At 40.3% G+C, this 22,838-nt stretch overlaps 1 pseudogene; it reads right to left on the minus strand.

Annotated features, from left to right (window-relative positions):
• Positions 1-15,079: 15,079 nt before the first annotated feature.
• LOC109390461 (periphilin-1 pseudogene) lies at positions 15,080-19,701 on the minus strand (annotated as a pseudogene).
• Between the last annotated feature and the right edge of the window lie 3,137 nt (positions 19,702-22,838).

Consider the following 22,838-nt stretch of genomic DNA (forward strand, 5'->3'; position numbering starts at 1 on the left):
GTGCACCTGACAGATGGCACTGAACCTAACAGGTTGGGTGTGAGTGCACCTGACAGATGGTACTGAACCTAGCAGGTTAGGGCATGAGCGCACCTGACAGATGGTACCAAACCTAACAGGTTAGGGTATGAGTGCACCTGACAGCCAATTCGTGCAGACAATGCCTCCTTCTTCCAGGACAAGTAGCAGCCCTTTTAGATTTACCGAACTGGTAAAAAGCAGTTTTCAAAAGCAACTTTGTATTTGCAATGAATGGGTAGAAAAAATGTCCCTTCCTTTGAGCTCCAGAGGATGATAATTATCCGACCCTGATTGATTGTACTCTTCCAGCCACTGTTCTGGGCATATATTTAATTCATACAGTGACCCTCTAAGGTAGCTACCACTCATATCCCTGTTTACAGATGAAGCTCAAACAGATAAAGTAATTGCCCAAGGCCACACAGTTAGTAATGAATAGGTAGAAACAGCAGTTTCAACCCAGAGCCCAAGCTCTCACAATAAAACTCCTTTCCCAGTTAAAGAGTTTGTAGCTGTTCTCATTTTAGACTGACATGGTTACTTTCTGTCAAGTTAAAAACCTCGACTAGGCTTGATTATTTGCCAAGAGGAGGAAAACATCACACAACCCCTTCCTCACATGTGGGTCATACTGAAGGATCTTTGTTTATCACTTTTTCAGTGTTTTTTTTTAAAGAAAACTTCAAGTTTTGTAATCTAGAGGCTCAATTGGGATCTAATTTCAGATTTGAATCACCATCACATATCATCCATATTTTGAATCAAATGCACAGTTGTTTTTAAAGATTTTTATTAAAAAATATAGCTACTGTACAACATTATATCAGTTTCAGGTGTACATCATAGTTGCTCAACATTTATATAACTAAAGAAGTGATCACCATAAATCCAGCAACAATCTGACACCGTACCACGCTATCATAATATTATTGACTATATTCTCCATGCTGTACATTATATCCCCATGACTTCTTTGTTTTATACCTGGAAATTTGGACCTCTTTTCCCCTTCACCTTTCCCCTCTTTTTAATTTTTCAATTACAGTTAAGATTCAATATTAATTTGTGTTAATTTCAGGTGTACAGCATAATGGTTAGACATTTATATAATTTAAGAAGTGATCCCCCTGATTAGTACCCACCTGGGTACTAGTTATTTCCCATATTACCCATGCATAGTTATTACCATATTATTGACTATATTCCCTATGCTTTACTTTACATTCACATGACTATTTTGTAATTACAAATTTGTACTTCTTAATCCCTTCACCTTTTCCACCCTGTCTCCCAACTCCACTCCCATCTCCCAGCTATCATCCTGATAAATCTAGTACCCATCTGACACCATACATAGTTATTACAATATTATTGACTATATTCCTTGTGCTATACCCTACATCCCCATGACTACTTTGTAACAGCCAATTTGTACTTTTTAATCTCTTCTTTCTTCATCCAGCCCTGCAACCCCTTCCCATTTGGAAACCATCAGCATGTTCTATGTACCTGTGAGTATGTTTCTGTTTTGTTTGTTTGTTTATTTTGTTCTTTAGATTCCACATATACGTGAAATCACATTGCATCTGTCTTCTCTGTCTGACATACTCCACTCAGCACAAAACCCTCCAGGTCCATCCATGCCACCATAGATGGCAAGAACCCAATCCATTCCATGAAGGAGCAATATTCCATTGTATGTATGTACTATCACCTCTTTATCCATACATCCATTGATGGACACCAAGGCTGCTTCCACATCTTGGCCATTGTAAACAATGTTGCAGTGAACATATGGATGCACACATCCCCTTGAAGTAGCATTTTGTTTTTATTTTCAGATAAATACCCAGAAGTAGGATTACTGGGTCCTTCTTTGTCTCTTGTTATAGCCTTTGATTTAAAGTCTATTTTGTCTGGTATAAGTATTGCTACTCCAGCTTTTTTTTCTCCATTTCCATTTTCATGAAATAACTTATTCAATTTCTTACAGTCTGTGTGTGTCTTTCAATCAGAAGTAAGTCTCTTGTAGGCAGCATATGTAAGGGTTTTGTTTTGTTTTGCTATCTATTCAGCCACCCTATGTTTTTGATCAGAGCATTTAATCCATTTACATTGAAACAAATCATTGATAGATATGTAATTATTGCCATTTTATTATTCATATATATATATATATATATATATTACTCTTATAGAACTCTCTCTAAGATTCCTTTTAATACTGGTGGTTTGGTGGTGATTAACTCATTTAGCTTTTTCTTGTCTGGAAAGCTCTTTATCTGTCCTTTGATTTTAAATGATAGCCTTGCTGGGTATAGTACCCTTGGTTGTAGGTCCTTGCTTTTCATCACTTTGACTATTTCCTGCCAATCCCTTCTGGCCTGCAAAGTTTCTGTTGAGAAATCAGCTGACAGTCTGATGGGAGCTCCCTTGTAAGTTACAAGTTGCCTTTTTCTTGCTGCTTTTAGGATTCTCTCTTTGTCTTTAACCTTTGGCATTTTAATTACGATGTGTCTTGGTGTGGGCCTGTTGGGTTCATCTTGTTTGGGACTCTCTGTGCTTTCTGGGCTTGTATATCTATTTCCTTTGCCAAGTTAGGAAAGTTTTCAGTCATTTTTTTTCAAATAGATTCTCAATCACTTGATTTCTCTCTTCTCCCTCTGGTACCCCTATGATGCAAATCTTGTTATGGTTGATGTCCCAGAAGTCTCTTAAGCTATCCTCATTTTTTTTTAATTCTTTTTTCTTTTTGCTGTTCTAACTGGGTCTTTTTTTTTCCTGCTACCTTGTCTTCCAAATTGTTGATTTGATCCTCTACTTCATCTAGGTTACTGGTCATTTTTTCTAGTGCATTCATTTCAGGTATTGTATTCTTCAACTCTGACTGGTTCTGTTTCTGGTTTCTATGTCCTTTTTTGTACTTGCTATATCTTTGTTGAAGTCCTTATTAAGTTCCTTGAGCATCCTTATAGCCAGTGTTTTGAACTCTGCTTCTGGTAGGTTGCTTGCCTCAATTTCATTTCATTCTTTTTCTGGAGTTTTCTCCTGTTCTTTCATTTGGGACATATTTCTTTGTTTCCTCCTTTTGGCTGTCTCTCTGTATTTGTTTCTATGTATTAGGTGGATCTACTATGTCTCTCTGTCTTGCCAGATGTCTTCATGTAGTAGGTGCCCTGTGGGGCCCAGTGGTGCAGTCTTCCTGGTCACCTGCACCAGGTGCTCCAGGAATGTCCCTTTTGTGGGTTGTGTGTGCCCTCCTGTTATAGTTGAGGCTTGATTGCAATTGTCACATCATTGGGTGGGATTGACCTTTAGGCTGACTGGCAGTGTGGTTTGGCCATGTCCACAGCTTATGGGCTACTGTGCAGTGTGTGTGTGTGTGTGTGTGTGTGTGTGTGTGTGTGTGTGTGCTTACCACATGGAGTGGGATCACTCCATTGGGTTCTGGTGCCTGTTGAGATCACCCTCTGTCGGTGGCACTTGTGGGGCTAATTGGGTGGTGCTCTGCTGTGGTCTGTAGCCAACCTACAAGTACATTGGTTCTGGGGCTTTTTGGAAGGGGCTTCAGTGCAGACCCAGGTCAGCTACTGCCTGTGATTTGTTGGGGACTGCCTGGTAGAAGCTACACAGCAATCCAGGATTGGTTGTTGCCTGTGCTGGACCTGGAAGTGTGTGAGAGAGGCCATGCTGTGAAAGCAGGCCTGGGGTACCAGGTCTGGGGTAGCTCTCCAAGACACTGTGAAGGCCGCTGCCACCTGACAGCTCCCATAAGTTTCAGCCACCAATAAAGCCTTGTGCGGTATAGGGTTGGGTGTGATGGGGTCCCAGCTGAGTCAGCAGGGTGGAGCAGCAGAGCTTAACAGACCAATCAGATTCAGATTTGGCCTGTGGGGGTGGGCTCCACACAGGAAAGATGGCACTCACCTAGTGGCTGCCAGAGAAGAACCCCACACAGGAAAAATGGTTACTATCTTCCAGCACTCAGCTGAAGCCTCACACCTCAGTTTGTCCCCATATGTCTCAAAGGTCCTCCTGAGTCACTGTCCTTCTGCCAGAGCCCAGGGTGAGTGTCTGCGAGTGAGTGAGTCTGTGTGTGGGCTGTTTAATAGGACATCTGGGTTTCCTGCAGCCTTCCACCCCACCCAAATGGTCATAATCCCCACTGTTTTTCACAGCCAGATGCGAACCACATCCTGGAACCACTACTCTGGGCTAGGGAGCCTCATGTGGGGATGGGGTCCCTTGTTCCTCTGGGAGGAACCTCTGTGGCCAATGTATCCCTCCCAATTTTCAACCATGACATGAAGATTTGGGGCCAGCCTGTTTCTCGTCTCCGCCTCTCCTACCAGTCTTGACGTGGTTTCTTCCTTATATCCTTAGTTATAAAACTTCTGTTCAACCAGACTTCAGATGGTTCTCCAGGTCAATTGTTCTATAATTTAGATGTAATTTTGATGTGTTCATGGGATGAGGCAAGCACAGCATTTATCTACTCTGCCATCTTGGATCATTCTTATAATCGTCCAAATGAACAGTTTTAATGGAAATGTCCTATCCGGGTACAGGAAGAAAGTACTTATTTCTGTTTTGGTATCATTCAGAATTAATTGACATAGGATGATTTAGGGAGACTTATTTATGTGTTTTCTTCATCAAAATTGCAAGCAGGGTACCTCGGTGACCTCATTGTTAATAAAGATGCACATTTAAAACTTTGTCACACATGGATATTAGTTTTTTAGAGATTGGGTCATCAAGGCTTTATGAAGATATCCTGTGATGTTCAGAGTACGTTGAAAAAAAAAATCCCAAACCTGTCATCTTCCACAGTGTTATGTACTTAAAAATAGGATAAAGACATTGTGTGGGTGACAACTATTACTATTTCACGTCATAGTTGTGTTCACTCACAAAGGAGACAGCTGCAGAGCACAGATTTGGTTTTCTAGAAAATACACACAAACAGACTCTAGTCTGTTCAACACTGAGCCAGAGGCAAAAGTCAGGGAGTCTTCGATGAAAATTGGTATTATCAGCTGGTGACATCGTAGACTAGGATAGGCCAATGATCCAGAATGATCTATGGGCTCATTAACTTCTGCATGAAAGAGTTCTTGGGTTCTTCTTAACTTTCTCTGAGTAGACAGAGAGAATATTGTATCTTTGGCTTCTTTTTCCAGATCGTGGTCTCTAATGAGAAGACACTGTCTTTTACCAGCTGGGAACTATTTTGAACCCTGTTTTTCTTTTTCTTCTACTTTTTTAAAACTGAGTTGAGATAGTTGGCAAGAACATTAAGTGAGATGAAACCTACTATAGCCAAACAGAGTGCTTGATGGTATAATATTGAAAGAATTCTTTGTTCCTCAAACAAGCAAACCCTGACTCCCCAAACTTATGTTTAAAACTCTGATTTGGAAGTGAGGAAAGTGGTATGGCAATAAGTGAGGAAAGGAGAGGGATATAGGGGTTCTAACCCAGTAATAAAGTGAGAGTTAGGATTATGTTTACAGTTAGGTTTCATTCAGTGGAACACACTGAGCAAATGGTGACTTCTCTTTATTCTTCCATCTGAGCTTGATGTTTTTCTCTGTTACCTTTTGTTGAGACTTGGGCAAACAAAACAGCTTAAAACCATATCATTCATTCTCCTTCCTCAAAGAAACAAAAACAAACCCTGAATCTACAAACATACATGTAAGACTCTGATTTGGAACTCACGGAAATGATTGAAATGCCCTTTCTCCTTGGCTCATAGTTTTGCCTCCAGCTCACAGGGCACTGAAGGAATTAATGTGGAAAAAAAATAAAAAGAAGGGCTTTTAACATTAAACAAGCTTTTCATGTTCATAAGCCATCTGTGCTGTGACTTCAACCAGTAGCATCCTGATGTTGCCACAGCAGCCCTCCTTGCCCAGGAGGTGAGCATGTGCTGTCCTGAATCCAGATTCAGACCCCAGTTTGGCTGATTTCAGTGAGAGGGGCGTTGTTGATGGGTCTCTGTTGTCCTTCAGCTCAGGCAGATGTAAACGTAAGTCAAGCGCTGGACAAGCATTCCCAGGGTTCTGTGGGGCCCATAGCATCTGTATTCCTTTCTCTCATAAGCAGTAAGTCTGATTTTACTGGTACCTTCTCTACCACCTGCCAGGGTCCATGGTAAGGTGGTCATATTTATATTAAGAATATTCTTCCACTGGACAAAGCAACAGTAGCTTGGAAATTCAATACAGGGTCTCAAAAGTATATACTTAATAATTCAGCAGAAATTTAAAGAGCTGTCATGTTCAAGGGACACAGACACGTATTCTCTGCCCTCTTGGAGTGCACATTGTAGTAGGAAAGACAGACTAATAAATGGTTCAGAGGCAGTGTGACAAGTGACACTGTAGCATATGTTCAGTGAAAGAGGGGGCCTTGCATGGAGGGAGCTAATTCCTATGGGGTGGTGGTGGGGTGCTCAAGAAGGCTTTAAACAGGGAGTGATGTCTCTCCAGGGGTCTTAAATGTGAGCTAGAAATCCCCTAAAGGTGTGGGGTGGAGATGATGTTAGGGCACCAGGCAGACGCAGCAGTGGGTGCAAAGGCCTGGAGAAGTGCAGAAGGACTGGTGTATAGAATGTGAATGATGAGGCTGGAGAGATTGGTAGGACTACTGGTCGCTTCCCAGCAGGGTTATCCTTTTCATCTATAGTAATAGAACCACCAAAGTTTAACGAGGCACATGGCTGCCCATAATAAAGACTACATTTCCCAGCCTTCCTTGCAACTAGTAGTGATCAATGAGAAGGAAAAAGAAGTGATATACACATACTCTTGGCAGTGCCCTGAAAGAGTGTGTCCTTCCTCCTTGCCTTTCCTGCTTCCTGTGGGTTGGAATGTGGATGAGTTCATGAACACTCTGGAGATGGCCCTGCCCCAAGAGAGGATCTGGGTCCTGTTACTGGAGACATTGGATAGTCATGGCCTGCTCATGCTCAGATGGTTATGTGAAAGAAAAATAAAAACTTCTGTCTTATTTAAGTTACTGGTAATTTGGGTCTCTGTTATAGCAGCTACATTTCTGTTCAAAATAATTCAAGAGGTAAGCTGGGGCCAGATGTTTCTTTCTTCCATTTCAATAGCATGCTTATTGAGTGCTGGCTCTGTAGAGGGACTGTGTGACGTGCAGGGGTTACAGTGGTGACCATGTTGGGCAGGGCGCCCACTCCCATGGCACCAGGCTCCAGTGAGGCAGTTTGTATGGCTTCATAAGCCAAAAAATAATAATGAAGATGATGAAGAAGATGAAGAAGATGAGGGTTCAAGCAGCCAGCATTTATCAAGAGCTTTCTCTGTGTCAGCATGCTAAGTACTTTTCACGTGATTTCGTACAATCTTCACAACAGCCCTATGACTTAACTGCTATCATGGCCTCATTTTATAGATGAAGAATGAAGAGGTTAAGTAAGTTGTCCAAAGCCCCCTTAAGAAGTTTGTTTTCCATTTTGAGAAGAGTTGGAAACAGTATGGGGTCGGAAGCATCTGTGTGTCCAAAGGTAGGGGTTAATGTTAATAGGTTAATGCAGGGTTTAGGCTTTATCTTGCCCTGGCACTTTCAGGTCACTGCTGCCTCCTGTTGATGGATGACTTCTTAGCTCTCTGACAGACCACACAGTTTGGTCTCTACAAAGCTGGCTGCCCCCTCTTTGCCGACTCCAACCACAACACCAACCAGAACCATTATAAACATTTTCTTTAGTTTTTAATGCTTAATTTTGAAATAATTTCAGTTTTATAAAATGTTGTAAGAATAGTACAAAGCACTTTTTCATTCCCTTCACCCATACTCACCAAATGTTAACATTTCACATAGCCACAGTAAAATTACAAAATCCAGAAAATTAACACTGATGCAATACTGTTGTATAATATAGAGATCTAGTCACATTTCCCAATAATCCATCTGATGTCCCTTTTCTGGTCCAGTATAACATATTGCATTTAGTTGTTAAGTCTCCTAACTTTCTGTAATTTGTGAAAGCTTCCTCCTCAGTCTTTGTCTCCTACGGCCTTGACATTTCTGAAGGGCTGGTTATTTTGTGGAATGTCCCTTAATTGAATCTGTCCAGGTTTCATGATGATTAAGTTCACGTTATGCGTTTTTGACAAGAATGCCACAGAAGTGATACTGTGTCCTTCTTGTGCAGCATATCAGGAGGTGCATGAGATTGATTTCTTCCATAGCTTGGGATATTAATTTGAATAACTTGGTTAAGGTGGTGTCTGGCAAATTTCTCCATTTGAAAGTTACTATTTTCCCCATAGTATTTTATGGGCAGATACTCTGAGATCTTGTAAGTATTTTGTTTCTCATACTGTGCCCATTAATTTTTAGCATCCATTGATAATTCTTGTCTGGAACAATTATTACTATGGTATTTGTCAAATGGTAATTCTCTATTTCCATCATTTTTTTCTACATTTATTAATTAGAATTCTACTGCAAGAAGGGAGTTTCCCTTCTTTCTCATTTATTTTTTTAATCAAGTATTTCTTTATATTCATATGGATTTCTATTTTATTCTATGGGCAATAATCTATTACTATCATTATTTTATCACTGAAAATTTCCCAGATTTGGCTAATTGGTTCCTGTGTCATTTTGACACATCCCTGTAATTTTTTGAGCATTTCTTATTTTTTGGCACCATAAGATGGTCCAAGCTCATCTTTTACTTTTCTTTCCCTGTCCTGGGATCAGCCATTTTTCCAAGGAGTCATGATTCCATTTATGGTGTTCAGGAGTTAAGATCTAGGTGCTAATTTGGTCATCAACCAGAACAACTGTAAGCCTCAAAATAAGGGGTCTTGGTTGCGTGTTGCCACTTTTCATTCTTTACTGCTCAGTTACTTCTTTATTTTCACCTTATTTTTATAATCTGTGAGGTGTCAGGATATAAGCTACTGTTCTAACAGTTACAGAAATATTAGTGTATATACTTATTTTTAAATTATTTTTTTAAATTTTTAAATTTTTTGATTACAGTTGACATACAATATTATATTCATTTCAGGTGTACAACATAGTGATTAGACATTTATATAACGTATGAGGTTATCACCCTGATAAATCTAGTACTCATCTGACACCATACATAGTTTTAAAAATATTGACTATATTCCTTATGCTATACTTTACATCCTCATGACTATTTTGTACCTACCAATTGGTACTTTTTAATCCTTTACCCTTTTTCACCCAACTCCCAACACCGTTCCCATCTGACAACTCTCAAGTATTCACTGTATCTATGAGTTTGTTTCTGTTTCATTGTTCATGTATTTTGTTCTTTAGATTTCACATATAAGTAAAATCACATGATATTTGTCTTTCTCTGTCTGACACTCCACTCAGCACAATTCCCTTTAGGTCTATCCTTGTTGTTGCAGATGGCAAGATTTCATTCTTTTTTATGGCTGGGTAGTATTCCATTGTATATATGTACCACCTCTTCTTTATCCATTCATCCATTCATCCATTGATGAACACCCAAGGCTTCCTCCATATCTTGGCTATTGTAAATAATGCAGCAATGAACATAAGGATGTGCATGTCTCTTTGAAGTAGTGTTTTGGGTTTCTTTAGATAAATACCAACAAGTGGGATTACTGGGCCCTTCTTTGTCTCTTGTTATAGTCTTTGTTTTAAAGTCTATTTTGTCTGGTATAAGTGTTGCTACTCCAGCTTTTTGTTTGTTTGTTTGTTTGTTTGTTTGTTTGTTTCCATTTTCACGAAATATTTTTTCCATTATTTACTTTAAGTCTGTTTTCTTATCCATTAAGCCCCCTTATCTTTTGATTGGAGCATTTCATTCATTTACATTGAAAGTAATTGTTGGTAGGTATGTAGTTATTGCCATTTTGTTATTCATCTTATTTATGTATTTATTTATTTATTTTGTCTTAAAGAAGTCTCTGTAAGATTCTTTGTAATACTGGTTTGGTGGTGATGAACTCCTTTAGCTTTTTCTTATCTGGGAAGTTCTTTATTTGTGCTTCAATTCTAAATGATAGCTTTGCTGAGTAGAGTAATCTTACTTTTTATCACTGACTATTTCATGCCGATCTGTTCTGGCCTGCAAAGTTTCTGTTGAGAAATCGATTGATAGTCTTACTGGAGCTCCTTTGTAGGTAACTAACAGCTTTTTTCTTGTTGCTTTTAAGATTTTTTTGTTTGTTTGTTTGTGCCTTTAACCTTTGGTATTTTAATTACAATGTGTCTTGGTGTGGGCCTCTTTGGGTTTGTCTTGTTTGAGACTCTTAGGGAAGTTTTCCATCATTATTTCTTCAAATAGTTTTTCAAATCCTGATCTCTTTTCTCCTTCTGATACTCAAATGTTGGTATGTTTGATGTTGTCCCAGAGGCCCCTTATACTCTCCTCATTTTTTAATATTCTTTTTTCTTTTTGCTGTTCTGATGGGGTGTTTTCTGCTACCTTTTTTTCCAAATTGCTGATTTAGTCCTCTGCTTCATCTAATCTATTAATTCCCTGTAATGTATCCTTCATTTAAGTTATTGTAGTCTTTGTTTCTGACTGGTTCTTTTGTATGTTTTTTATCTCCATTTTTATGTTTCTTATTTCTTTGTTGAAGTTCCCACTGAGAACATTGAGCATCCTTATAACCAGTGTTTTGAACTCTGCATCTGACAGATTGCTTGTTTCTATTTTGCTTAGTTCTTTTGCTTAGGCTTTGTTTTGGTCTTTCATTTGGGACATGTTTCTTTGTCTCCCCATTTTTGCTGCCTCCCTGTGTTTGTTTCTATGTATTAGGTAAGGCTGATATTTCTCCCGGTCTTAGTAGAGTGGCCTTATGTAGTAGGTGTCCTGTGGGGCCCAGTTTTCCTGGCCACTGTCTCTGGTGGTGCAGTCTGCAGTCTCCCTGATCACCTGAGCCGGGTGCTCCTGATATGTCACCTGAGTGGGTAGTTTGTGACCTCCTGTTGTAATTGAGCCTTGGCTGCTGTTTGCACATCAATGGGAGGAATTGGCTCTCAGGCTGATTGGTTATGAGGACTGACTTTGACTAAGTGGAGGAGCTATTATGCAGGGGCTGACCATACAGAGCAATATTCACTTTACTGGGTACTCTGGTGCCTTCCCAGTCTGCCCTTTGGGTATGTCTTCCTTGGAGGCAGCTGGGTGGTGCTCTGGTGTGGTCCAAGGTCAACATGCATGCCAGCCCTGGGAACTCCTGGGAAAGACCCTGCCACAGGCCAAATTCAGCGGGAGCTTGTGCCCTGCCTGGGGACACCTGGAATGTGTGAGAAAGTAATCTGCAGATGGCCACCACCGTGCTGGGCTTGGAGGTCCCTGGGAGAGGCTAAGCTGTAAAATGAGGCTGGCTATTGCCAATACCAGGCTTGGGATTGGTTAGCAAGAGGTGTAGAGCATGCCCAGGACAGATGCTGCTTGTTTGGGGTTTGTAAACTGTTAAGAAGTTTTAGGAAGGTCCACAACATGAGCTAAGACAGGCTATTTGTATGGAAAAAAACACTGGAAGTGGCTTCGGTGGGCCTGCAAGTTGCGCAGGGTCTCAGGGAATCACCAGGATGAGGCAAAAAGTGTTAGCCGGGTTGATGGAAACTCAGATATGGCAGCTGCATACGTCTGCACAGTGTGAAGGTGGAGGGCTCAAGAAAGGAACGATGGCTTCCCACCAGCTCTTGCATCCAGGAGAAAGCTGCCCCTCCAGCCCTCCTTTTGAAGTCAGACAATCAGTTCCTCTCCATATGTCCCTGGTGTCTTTTGAGCTGCTGCCCCTGTGCTGGAGCTCAGAGTGAGTGAGTCTGTCAGTGAGTAAGTCCATGCATGGACCCTTTAAGAGATACTCCTAGGACTCCAACTGCCCTCCATCTCAGTTGACCTCAATTTCTGCTGGTTTTCACAGCCAGAAGTTAAGGGGACTCCTTTTCCTGTCACTGGAACCCTGGGCTGGGGAGCCTGGTGTGGGGCTGGGACCCCTAGCTCCTCAAGGGGACCTCTGCAGCCAAGATATCCTTCCTGATTTTTAACTACCACACATGGGTATGGGGACCAGCCTGCTTCATGTCTTTTCCCCTTCTATCAGTCTTGGTGTGGCTTCTGCTGTACAGCCTTAATTATATGGCTTCTGTTCAGTTAGACTTTAGGTGACTCTCAATGTTGATTATTCTATAGTTTATTTGTAATTTTAATGTGGCCATGAGAAGAGACAAGCATGGCATTTACCTACTCTGCTATCTTGACCAAACATCCTCAATTTATTTTTATTTATTATGTTTCAACAAATATTTATTGAATATTTACTATTCTAACAATTCATTATTTTCTTACCCATGAGTACCAAAATTTATTGCTATTATAGTTGAAAAGAGAGCTGATTAGGGTACTCTAATTCTGATTATATACTTGTGTGATTTGTTGCAGACTATATCTACTTAATTCTTATCAACTGGTTAACTCAGCCCATTTGCTGAAGCTACTGGTCAACTTAGTGGAGCAAAAATTAGCTTGGTTAGTTGTTTGGCATTTTTAGGTACTATTTAACTACTACATTTTTTATTTTTTAAAACAATTGTGCTAGTGTATATACAACTTTAGTAGAAATTTAGTTTTGCAGTTTGTAATGCATTTGCAAGATGATTGAATCATAAAAAATCTCATCATAGCTGATACTCTGGAACACCCATTCCACAGAAGGGTATTGTACAGTTACATGCATAGTCAACAGGTAATTTATGAACTCCAAGACAAAATTTTCTAGTACAAAAGCTAATCTGTTCTGTTTTTTTTTTAATTATTTAAACCTGTTTGCTTTATTTTGCCCTTTTAAAGTTCACAAAAAACTTCACAATACCTGCTTTTCCTAGTGATCATCAAGGCTTATCTTATAAAGATAAGACAATGGAAATTTTATTATATCAATTGGGCATACTCAAAAACAACAGATAATTTACAAACAAATTTTTAAAATCAAGACCATTTTGCAAAATGCACACTCTGGTACACACCTGAATTAATCTAGCCTAAAATTAGACTTAAAAAACAACCCCCCCCAAAAAAAAACCCCCAAAAAACAGACAGATTTAACACTGATAAGCCTACCAGAATAATGCTGATGGCAAGCTATAAACAACTTTAAATGCTGAATATAGTTTGGGGGAAGGGGAAAACAAAAATTATCTGTTGAGCCTACATTTAAATGCATATGTGATTTAAACTTCTATAGTTTAATGAATTACAATGAATTATGAATTAACAAAGTTAATGAATTAACAAAGTGAACAACTTCTTTGCCTCCATGGTAGTTTCTCAAATTTTATTTTTAAACTTGTGACATCTTGACTAAAGAAAATGAAAACTGGATTTAGAACATTTAAGGAGAAGAAAAACATTGGAGCAGGGGAGAAACAAGATCAGTACTTTCTTAGTCATTCTAAAGTGGTTGTCACAAACAAAATTGTTGTTCATATTAGGGAAGAATACCAGAGATAATACATGGGGTTTAGTTTTAACTTATATATAACATCTAAATGGCAAAAATAAAAATTCAAGGTGGGCTCATATAGGAAGCTTAAATAAATAATTTTGCCTTTAATTCGTTTTTAAATTTCTGGAATGGCATAATGTGTATTTTGAGGCACCCATTATAAGATCTGCTAAAATTATTTATACTGATATTTCCACTTTTGATAAAAATTTTATCTATTCTGGGGTAGCTATTTAGATAGTATCAATAGAGGCCACTAAAAATAATGCTAGAATTCGAATAAGAAGAGAGTGGAAATGGAAAGAGGATGGGAGTATAATGACATTGGGTAGTAATAACAAATATGATTTTTAAGGTTTCCTAACTAATGCCACAAAATTACATATTTTGGCTAAATGCCACTGCGCAGCTGGAAGTGATCAGGAAATGAGTGGAATATCCTAATTGTCCCAGTTAGATTCTTAACTAACCTGTCATTTGGATGGTTTGCTCATGAAGGACTGACTACTTACATAGACAGCTTGGTTAAGGGTAGTTGTGTTAGGCTTACTACCTACTCTGCTTTGTTTTTCTAAGAACACTTTTGAAGGGCTAAGAACTCCTGAAAAGGGCAACAGAACTTGAATTTGTTAGAATACAAACAGAGATTAACAAAGGCATTATCTGTAAATGGTTTAGTCATGGATATGTTATCCATCACCTTCTTTCTTGAGATGGGGACTATAGATAGGCCTATGGAAAAAATGGAACTCCACTAAGTCATATTCTAAATTTTTCTCTATTGATTAGCTATTTTAAAATAACCCTCATCTCTCAGCTCAAATTGCCCCTTGTTTTTCATATGATATGATTTAAGACTCACACATCAGTCAGAGTAGTCAGGAACTTCAGGATTATTTTAACAGAAGACATTAAATTCACTTCCATGGAAAACAGAAATTTATTGTAAAGTGTCTTTTAGAGCTTTAAGTGCTCTATGTTACCACAATGAGAATTATACTCAAAGCAAATATTCCCTAAGGATACCAAAGTATGCAGGTTATTTGGATCTTATACTTAAACATATTAAAAGTTAAAAATTCTAAGATAAGCGAGCAGCAAGTCAATAAAATAAAAACTTAGTATTCTAACATTTTGACATGGTATCACTGACTATGAAATGCAAAAAGACTATAAACAAGTCAGTCTTCTAACATTTTGACATGGTATCACTATGAAATGCAAAAAAGACTATAAGTGATTAATAGGAATGATCTCTAAAAATTACACTAGTGTGACCATACAAATGGTTGCATATTATGGAATACTACAGAATATAAGTACAGAAAGCTGTTCTCTAGGACTTGAAAAATTAATTTACCCATCATTTTAGGGGGAGTAAAAATTATGGATTAGTAGGCTTTATATGTAGATAATTCTAATTAAAATAGCTTAAGACTATTTTAGATGTTTATTTGATATTGGAAAGGTGGTCAACTATCATAAGGTATTTCTCTTTATCACAAAAACTCCATATATATATCCAGGGAAAAAGAAATCTAGATTACTTTGCCTGAGCAAGTAATCTTCTAAAAAGGCTCTCCAAAATCTTGATTAGAGGTGTCATACTCTGCAATGAAATGCTTGAGTTTTCAACACGCCACTTCTCTAGTTCATGTAAATTCTGTCTTAATGCAAACTGTATAGACTTTTCTACTAAAGGATCTTTTTCAAGCAGCATTTTCACAACCATCCCGAAAGTTTCAGTCTTGTCGGTAAACCTGTTCAATATCTTGGGTTTTCGATGCTATTACTTTAGAGCGACTGTTTAGCTGACTGTCTTCAAATAATTCTATGCCATCTGTTGCATTTGACTCAGGTTCTTCTGTCTGGTCAATGAACAATGGTGCCGTGGGTCCTGCCTCATACTCAGAAATTTCAAGTAAATTACTTTCATCTGCCTTCTCTAGCTTTTCAGCAGCCCACTTGCTTGCAGCCTCAGCAAGCTCCTTTTCAGTTAGCCTACTGGGTTTCTCTAACACCTTTGATGAAGAAATTGCTGAAGAACTTGAGGCTGAAGTGTCTCTTGATGTTTTCAAAGACTGAACAGGTCTCTCTTTACTTCTGTGTTGAGACTGGTGGAAAGAGTAAGTTTTGCTTCTTTCTGGAGAGTAGCTTCTACTACTGACACTGGAGCAAGATCTGCTGTGTGGAGAATCCTTTTGGCTTACAGGTGACTCTGGACTACGCGGAGATCCCGTAAAGGTGATGGTCCGCTTGTTGCTGATCTCCAGGCAGGCACTTTCCGATCTATTCTGTTTTGGTGAAGAATGTCTCTACTTTGTTTTCTGTGGATTCCTTATCAAATTCGCTCTTCAGATCAAATAGGATTACAGTGAGGAAACCCTTGGATATCAATTCAATCATGTTGATTTAACCAACAATTTCCCACATGGGTAATGCAGTTAGAGCAATCATATAAATCAAAACACCTAATTCTTTTCATCTAGAAAGTCAGACTTTTCTACATTATATTTGATGAATTAGGAAAAACAAAAGATTTCAAGACAGAAGTGAGGAGGAAGTTTATATATTTTTGTCATAAAAAATGCATTTTTTTGGTTGCTGTTACCCAGAGCCAGTTCCCCAAAAGATGAGCAGTTTCTGATATCATCAAACCTGGGTTGTTATTATAAAGGTAGTTGCTATTCAAGAGACTCATTTGAATAAGATGTATACCAGACTTTACAATGCCACTGTCCTTCCAAAGAGAAGAATATCCCCAACAGGCTTGGAAAGGATATCCAGATATCTCTGTTAATTCCTGTGAGCTTCACTGCATTATTCAATAGGAAAATGCTTCTTATGAGTAGTTGTTTCCTTATAATTATATTCTGAAAAAACGATCCATTCAAGTCTCTCACCCTAGCCTCTTGAGACACACTCTGATACCATTCTGAAGACACTTGGGAGCATCATTTCTTTATTCAGATCTTCAGATGTAGAGAAAGTCAACTTTCTTACCGTAGAACACAGAGGCTTGTCTTTCTGTTGGCTTCTGCTGCTCCACTGGATCATTCTCCACTCCAATTCTCCTTTGTGGATTACCTCCAAGGGCAGATATTATTGCCATCATAAGAACTGTGGGGCAGAGAAAAACTTGTGACTGACCCAGATCAGCCGACTTGGCAACAGAGTAAGTTATCTCTCAGTATTTGTTAAAAACCTAAGATCTGGTGTTAGTCAAACACCTTTTCGGGACCCTCCCCCCACCTCCACTTTGAATCCATGTGTTGTTGCTATTGTTAATTGCCCTAGAGGGAGTCTATAAAACCAGTTCTTGCATCTATAAAATAGCACTTATCCTACTCTCCTGGGATTCTGTGCCATCATAGTCCCCCTAGCACCACATTCACTTCTTCAATAAAATGCTTATTTTCTGTATTAGAAACATGCCCATGTTCTATCCCGGAGAGCTAGGCCATCTGTTCAAGAAATGCTGCAGTGTGATCTGACATGACACAGACCTGCCTTGATGGTGAAAGGAAGGGCACATGGCACAGACTCACCCAGGGCCTTTGGACTTGCAGTACCTCCTGCCTGAAATGCTTGCTATTTCTTGAGATCTTTGCATGACTGTTCCCCACTTGCCATTCAGGTCTCAGCTTAAATCTACCCTCCTCAGAAAGGCTTCTCTGACCACATAGGCACTCTCTTTCCTGTTCCCAAGTTCTACTTTTTCCATAGCACTTGTGATTATTGGATATCATTTTGTTGGTTGATTTGTTTTGCTTGGCACCTGGGTTCTCAATGGGAACCCCTTGAGAGCACAGATCTTGCCTGTTTTGGTCATGAGTGTATCCTCGGGGTCTAGAACAGGAATGGTGAAATCTGCCTCATTACAGCTCTGCGATGCCTTGTCAATTTGTACTGGCCATAAAAGTTCATCTCCGCCAATTTAGTGCTAACAGGAGTCCCCAATTTGGGGTGCAGTGAGGAGACTTTATTCAGTGCAGGCAGCTCAATTGTGTTACATCATGGCTGTAGAAGAGTATGGCTAGAGAAAGTTCAGTAGTCAAACAACACAGCTGTGAGGTAGCCTGAGTGAGTGGCCTTGGTGTTTCAGCTCCTATGTTGCCTTTCTAGTCAAGGAAACACAGTCTTCAATGGAAACTGAAAGTATGCCTTGTTGAGGCAGAGGTGAAGCTGACTGACATAGAGAAGAGTACCCACCCCAAGTCACTGATTGGTCCATTTATATGCAAATGAAGACTCCAAATCCTCACAGTTTGATATGTCCAAATAGCACTGTCTTGACTGAAAGGAATGGAACTGCTCTGATTGATCAGTGAAGATGCAATGAGGATATAGCTATGCAGCTCCAATTGGATGGGGAAAGTCTTGGTTCTATTGGTTGAAGTTTGATCCTAGGAGCTCTAAGATGGGTCTCAGAAGACCCATCTCTTCTAAGGGTCGACTCAGGTGGCAGGAGCATAGTGCAGGAGGCTGGAAGCCCAGTCTGTGGCTTTTCCCTGAAGTGCAGCGTGCATGTGGGACCTCTGCATACAATGACTGCTAGATTCTTGTTGTAAATTTAAGCTCAATTAACCACGAGGAGTCCTTTTTTGCAGGTATATTCTTCTCAGGATCAACAGTAAATCGAGCTATCAACTTTACCTAAAAGAACCAAGACTACGTGCCTTCTTCACTGGTGCACCCTGGTCTCAGGTACATCACCAAACTGTAAACCCACATGCCCACATAGATGTCTTTTGGAATTTCATGATTATGATCACCTTCTTTGTAGAGATTAGTAAAGATGGATTTTGGTGGCAAATGAAGAGTCATTTGCCTCTTACTTAGTTTAAAGCCTCCTCCTCTAGCTGAATATTACATAAGTGAAGCAGTTGCAGCATGCAGGCCAGTAAGCTGTCAACAGTGTGTGACGTGTACTTCACACTGTAAGTCATTGCATAATGTGGGAGTGCAGACAGGATTTGCTTTACTATGACATTCTGGGCCTGGCTGCTGCTTCTGAGGAGCTTAGGGGGGCATCTGTGACACTGGCCACCTCACCATGTGAGCCGGGACTGAGGCCTGCTGTCTGACTTCTCTCTCCTGGTTTGTCTCTCCCTTCCCCAATTAATACCACAATAGGGCAATGTTTATGCAAAACCACATACCGAGAGGCCTTTTGCTCCTAATTTAAACTATTAAAATGCCATTAAGAATTGCACAGCACAGTTCAGCACTGTTTACCTTCATTATTTTGTGGTGAAGAACAAACATGTGGAAAGGAATGTGTTTTGTTTCTGTGCAAAGCAGAGTACATTTTTTCAGGATGGTTTGTGATGCCTCTTGGTCAAATTTTTGTCCCTAAACCCAAACCCCGTACCCAGAGATGGAGTTAGCAGATATGATTTGTCAGTGAAAATAAGTACAATCGACACAAACATACCAAAGCAATTATTTTCAACATTTGACTGAATGAATCGCTGTGGCCACCACACTGGAGACAACCTTCATTTTAACCATGGAACATTTTGGATCCCACACTATTTTTATTCTGTTTGCTTGTTCCTTTTCAATACAGCATGAGCATTTACTGTAGTATGGCAAGTTCTTCATCAGAGCTTACATCTGCTGCTCAGATGCAAAGCTGGCTATCCAAAGACCAGTTCATATGTCACAGGAAATGTTTTATGAATAGATTGTCTATCCACAGGGCTTGTTGTTTTTGAAGTTTTGGCGCAATTTTTATTTTTTGCAGATTAAAACACAGGCAGTTTGATCTCAGCTTTGACCTTTCAAATTGCTACAAGTTAAATTTCGGCTAAAAGCATGGAGAGTGGGAATAATTATATTTTGTGAAAGAAGCAGGTTATGTGCATAGAGAGAGGGTGACGGTAGTTATGGTAATGTGTCTCTTAGACAACGTTTCTGTGCTAGAAATGGTAAAAACAAAGGAAAACAGTATTTTTGTGTATTTTTATTGAACAAGTGTACTTAGATTCTGGATGGCTGCTTGGCAAACCAGCTGCTCCTGGGTATTTTCTTTCATCTGCTTTTCTCCACGTGAGTGATGGTGCTCCTCAGCAAACATCAGCAGCAGCTGCCATGGCAGAGGCAGGGACGCTTCTGGGTTCTGCACCCACGTGGCAGGAGGCAGGGATGCTTTCCGGTTCCGCATCCACGTGATTCTTTTAGGGAACCCGTGTGGTTCTGTCTGAAGTCAGTCCCTTTAGGTAATGTCTTGCTGACTTTGGAAGGAAGAGCAATTTTTGCCTTCTCTGTCCTGTTAACTCCCTACAGCTGGGCAGAAGTGACCCCTCTGGGACCATCTACTTCCAGCTGGAAGGGACAGAGATAATAGCTGCGCTTGTTCAGTGCCAGCACTGTGATCAAGGCTTTGCATCCATGAGCTCATCCAGACCTCATGCTCATCCCTGAGCAATGTACCAGTTAGCCTCATTTTACTGGTGGGAGAAACTGAAGTTATTTACCTGTGGGTGGCAGAGATGTTGGGTTGGGCTCAGGTCTGTCTGACTCTGGAGCCCATGGCAAGCTCTCAGCCATTGTGACAGTTGGCCTGTCATCTAAGGGGTCCACCATTTGCTTGACTGAGAAAATGAGAAGAAATTCTAGAAACCCCTAAGCCCCAATGTCCAGGGGAATATGTCCTACCCAGGTCCTGATGATGTTTTCTCCCTGGAGACAAGGACCACCAAGTCTTCACATAATGAAATCTCATGAGCTGTATGAAGTAAATGAATACTTTTAAACACATAAGTATGGTAACCCCCAAAGTCAAAACCTAAGCCAGAATGGGCTTATTTCAATGATGTTGCCCATGCCCAGGACACATTCTCTCTTCCTCCTTCTCCTTGCCCTTTGTATCCTGTGCTGGACAATGAAGCTCCTCTTAGAAATGGAGGAAAAGCACAGGGTTTAATGTCATAAGATGGAGGTTTAAGTCTGGGCTTCACTGACAACGAAATAAATGACCTTAAGCAATTTACTAAAACTCTGAGTCTTCACTTCCTCCTTGGTAAAATGGAGATAATTACAATCATGTCATAATTTCCAGTGATGGGCCAATCTTTATCCTTTGAGGGTGGCTTTGATTTTTGGAGTAGAGCTAAAAAAGTTTGTTTTGTAGAAAGGAGCTGTGGGTAAGGCGGCTTTCTCTCCGGGAGAAGCTGGGCATATATGATGTAACTGCTGAGTCATGATGCTTCCTTTCTCCTGTGATTTGTGAACTGGCTCTGGTAATTTTAGAGATGGTTTCCTCTTGGCACAATTGTTAGAAGTATAGCACCTTTTCTCATTCGGATGGAAAAGTTCTGTTTGTTAAACTCTCTTAGGGATCACATGATGCCTTATGGATTTTTATTTCCTTTGAGACCATGGTTGGATGTTTATTGCTTTGTAAATTTTCCTGTGAGGACCTCAGATCTGGTAGGTGCTGAAATCATTCAAAACTGGTGAAACCTGGTGAACGGGAATACTGATCATCCACTTACTTCTTATGATACAGTCTTAGGCAATTCACTGAACCTCTTGAAGCCTCTGTTTCTCATCTCAAAAATGGGAAAATGTTACCTTCCTCATAGGATTGTTTAAAGAATTAGGAATAATGCATGCAAAAAATTCAACTGGAGTGAAGTAGATAGCCAATACATTCTATCTGCCATCATTGAAATTCCTTGAGCAGAAAAGGATAACCATTTTCACAGTTGGCTTTAAAATGTATGTCATTTCCAACAAACTATGACTCTTCCAGGCATTTAAGAACTTTAGTAAAGTTTTTTTTTTAAATATTTTTATTGGGGAATTAGGGGATGGGAACAGTGCTGGGGAATTGGGGGAAGGGGAACAGACAAGTTGCTGTCGTTTTGTTCTTCAGTCTAGTTGTGGAGGACGTTGCTTCACTGGCCCAAGTTGGCACCATCATTGTGCTCTTCCCGGGCGAGGCAGATCAGTGGCCGGCTTCTGGACAGCCGCTCACTGTGGCTGCTGGCCGCTCACACTGGCTGCTGGCTACATACGGTAGCCCATGGCAACCCACTGCCACAGGGGCTGCAGCCTACGCCAACGCCGTGACTCACGGCTGCCCAGCTCCAGGTGGAGCTGTTGTTCAGCATCTTAGCTGCAGAGGGCAGTGTCACTGGCCCTCATATGTGGAATCCGAACCGGGGCCCTCTGGCGTCCCAAGCCAGTTCTTAACCATCGCGCCACTCAGCCGGCCCTAAAGTTTTTAATAAATGTTTATCAGTGTCTATTTTGTGCCTGATTAATAGTGTTAAAGGTGATCTGGGGTCTCTTCAAGTGGTGGGTAAGTGTGGTCCGAGAATGGAGAAAGAGATTAAGAAGTAAGGACAATGATAGGACTGAATGAGATCCCATGGTAATGTGCTGGGAGCCAGGCACTGCTATGACACAACCCACTGTGTGTAGAAACCTCTGTGATGTGGAAGCAGAATGGAGTCGTGGCTAACATGGCTCTGGAGCCACTGTCTGGCTTTCAGTCCTAGCACTCCCACTTACTGTGCAACCTTAACCTCGCTGAGCCTCAGTTTTCTTACCTGAAAAATGAAATGATGGTATTTACCTCACAAAATTGTTGTAAAGTTTAAGTGAATTAACATATGCAAGGCATTTAGAATCATGCCTGGTAATATGCAATAATTGTTGAATAACTATGGTGTACAACTGAAACTAATATAATATTGTATGTTAGCTATATTTTAATAAAAATCTTTGAAAAATTATTGGACTGACATTTACTGAGCATCTTCTACATGTCAGGACAGAGGACTAGCAGAGGACTGGCCCTCATGGCGCTTTCGGGTGTGTAAGAAACACATGGATAATAAAAGCGCCGTGAAGGAACATGGAAGAGATCAGGGAAACATCAAATGGGTTAGGAAAGGGCCAGGGATTTGACATGACGGATGATGAATGCAGGGTGATCTTAGAGCCTATATCAGGGGCTGGAGGTAGAGGAAGACTAACTTGCAAGAGGGTTTCCAACCTGTGACGTGGCCCTGTGGAGCTCTCTGATGTCACCTTGCAGCTGCCGACTTGAATGCTCCTGCACACTGATCCTTTGAAGTCATAAGGAAGTGTCTTGGAATGCTGAGACCCGAGGGAATGATCTCGGTAAAACTTCCTTATCAGGTGGTCTTGGAATGCTGAGGCCATCCCGGGGATCATATGCTTGTGTGAAAGCACAACTCCTGCTTGATCACAATGAGTTTTGGTGAAGCAGCTGCCAGTCTAATTGAATCAAGTAACTGGGTATAGATATTCAAATTGACTTCTTTG

Source organism: Hipposideros armiger, unplaced genomic scaffold (assembly GCF_001890085.2).
Source record: "Hipposideros armiger isolate ML-2016 unplaced genomic scaffold, ASM189008v1 scaffold_270, whole genome shotgun sequence".
Taxonomy (NCBI): Eukaryota; Metazoa; Chordata; class Mammalia; order Chiroptera; family Hipposideridae; genus Hipposideros; species Hipposideros armiger.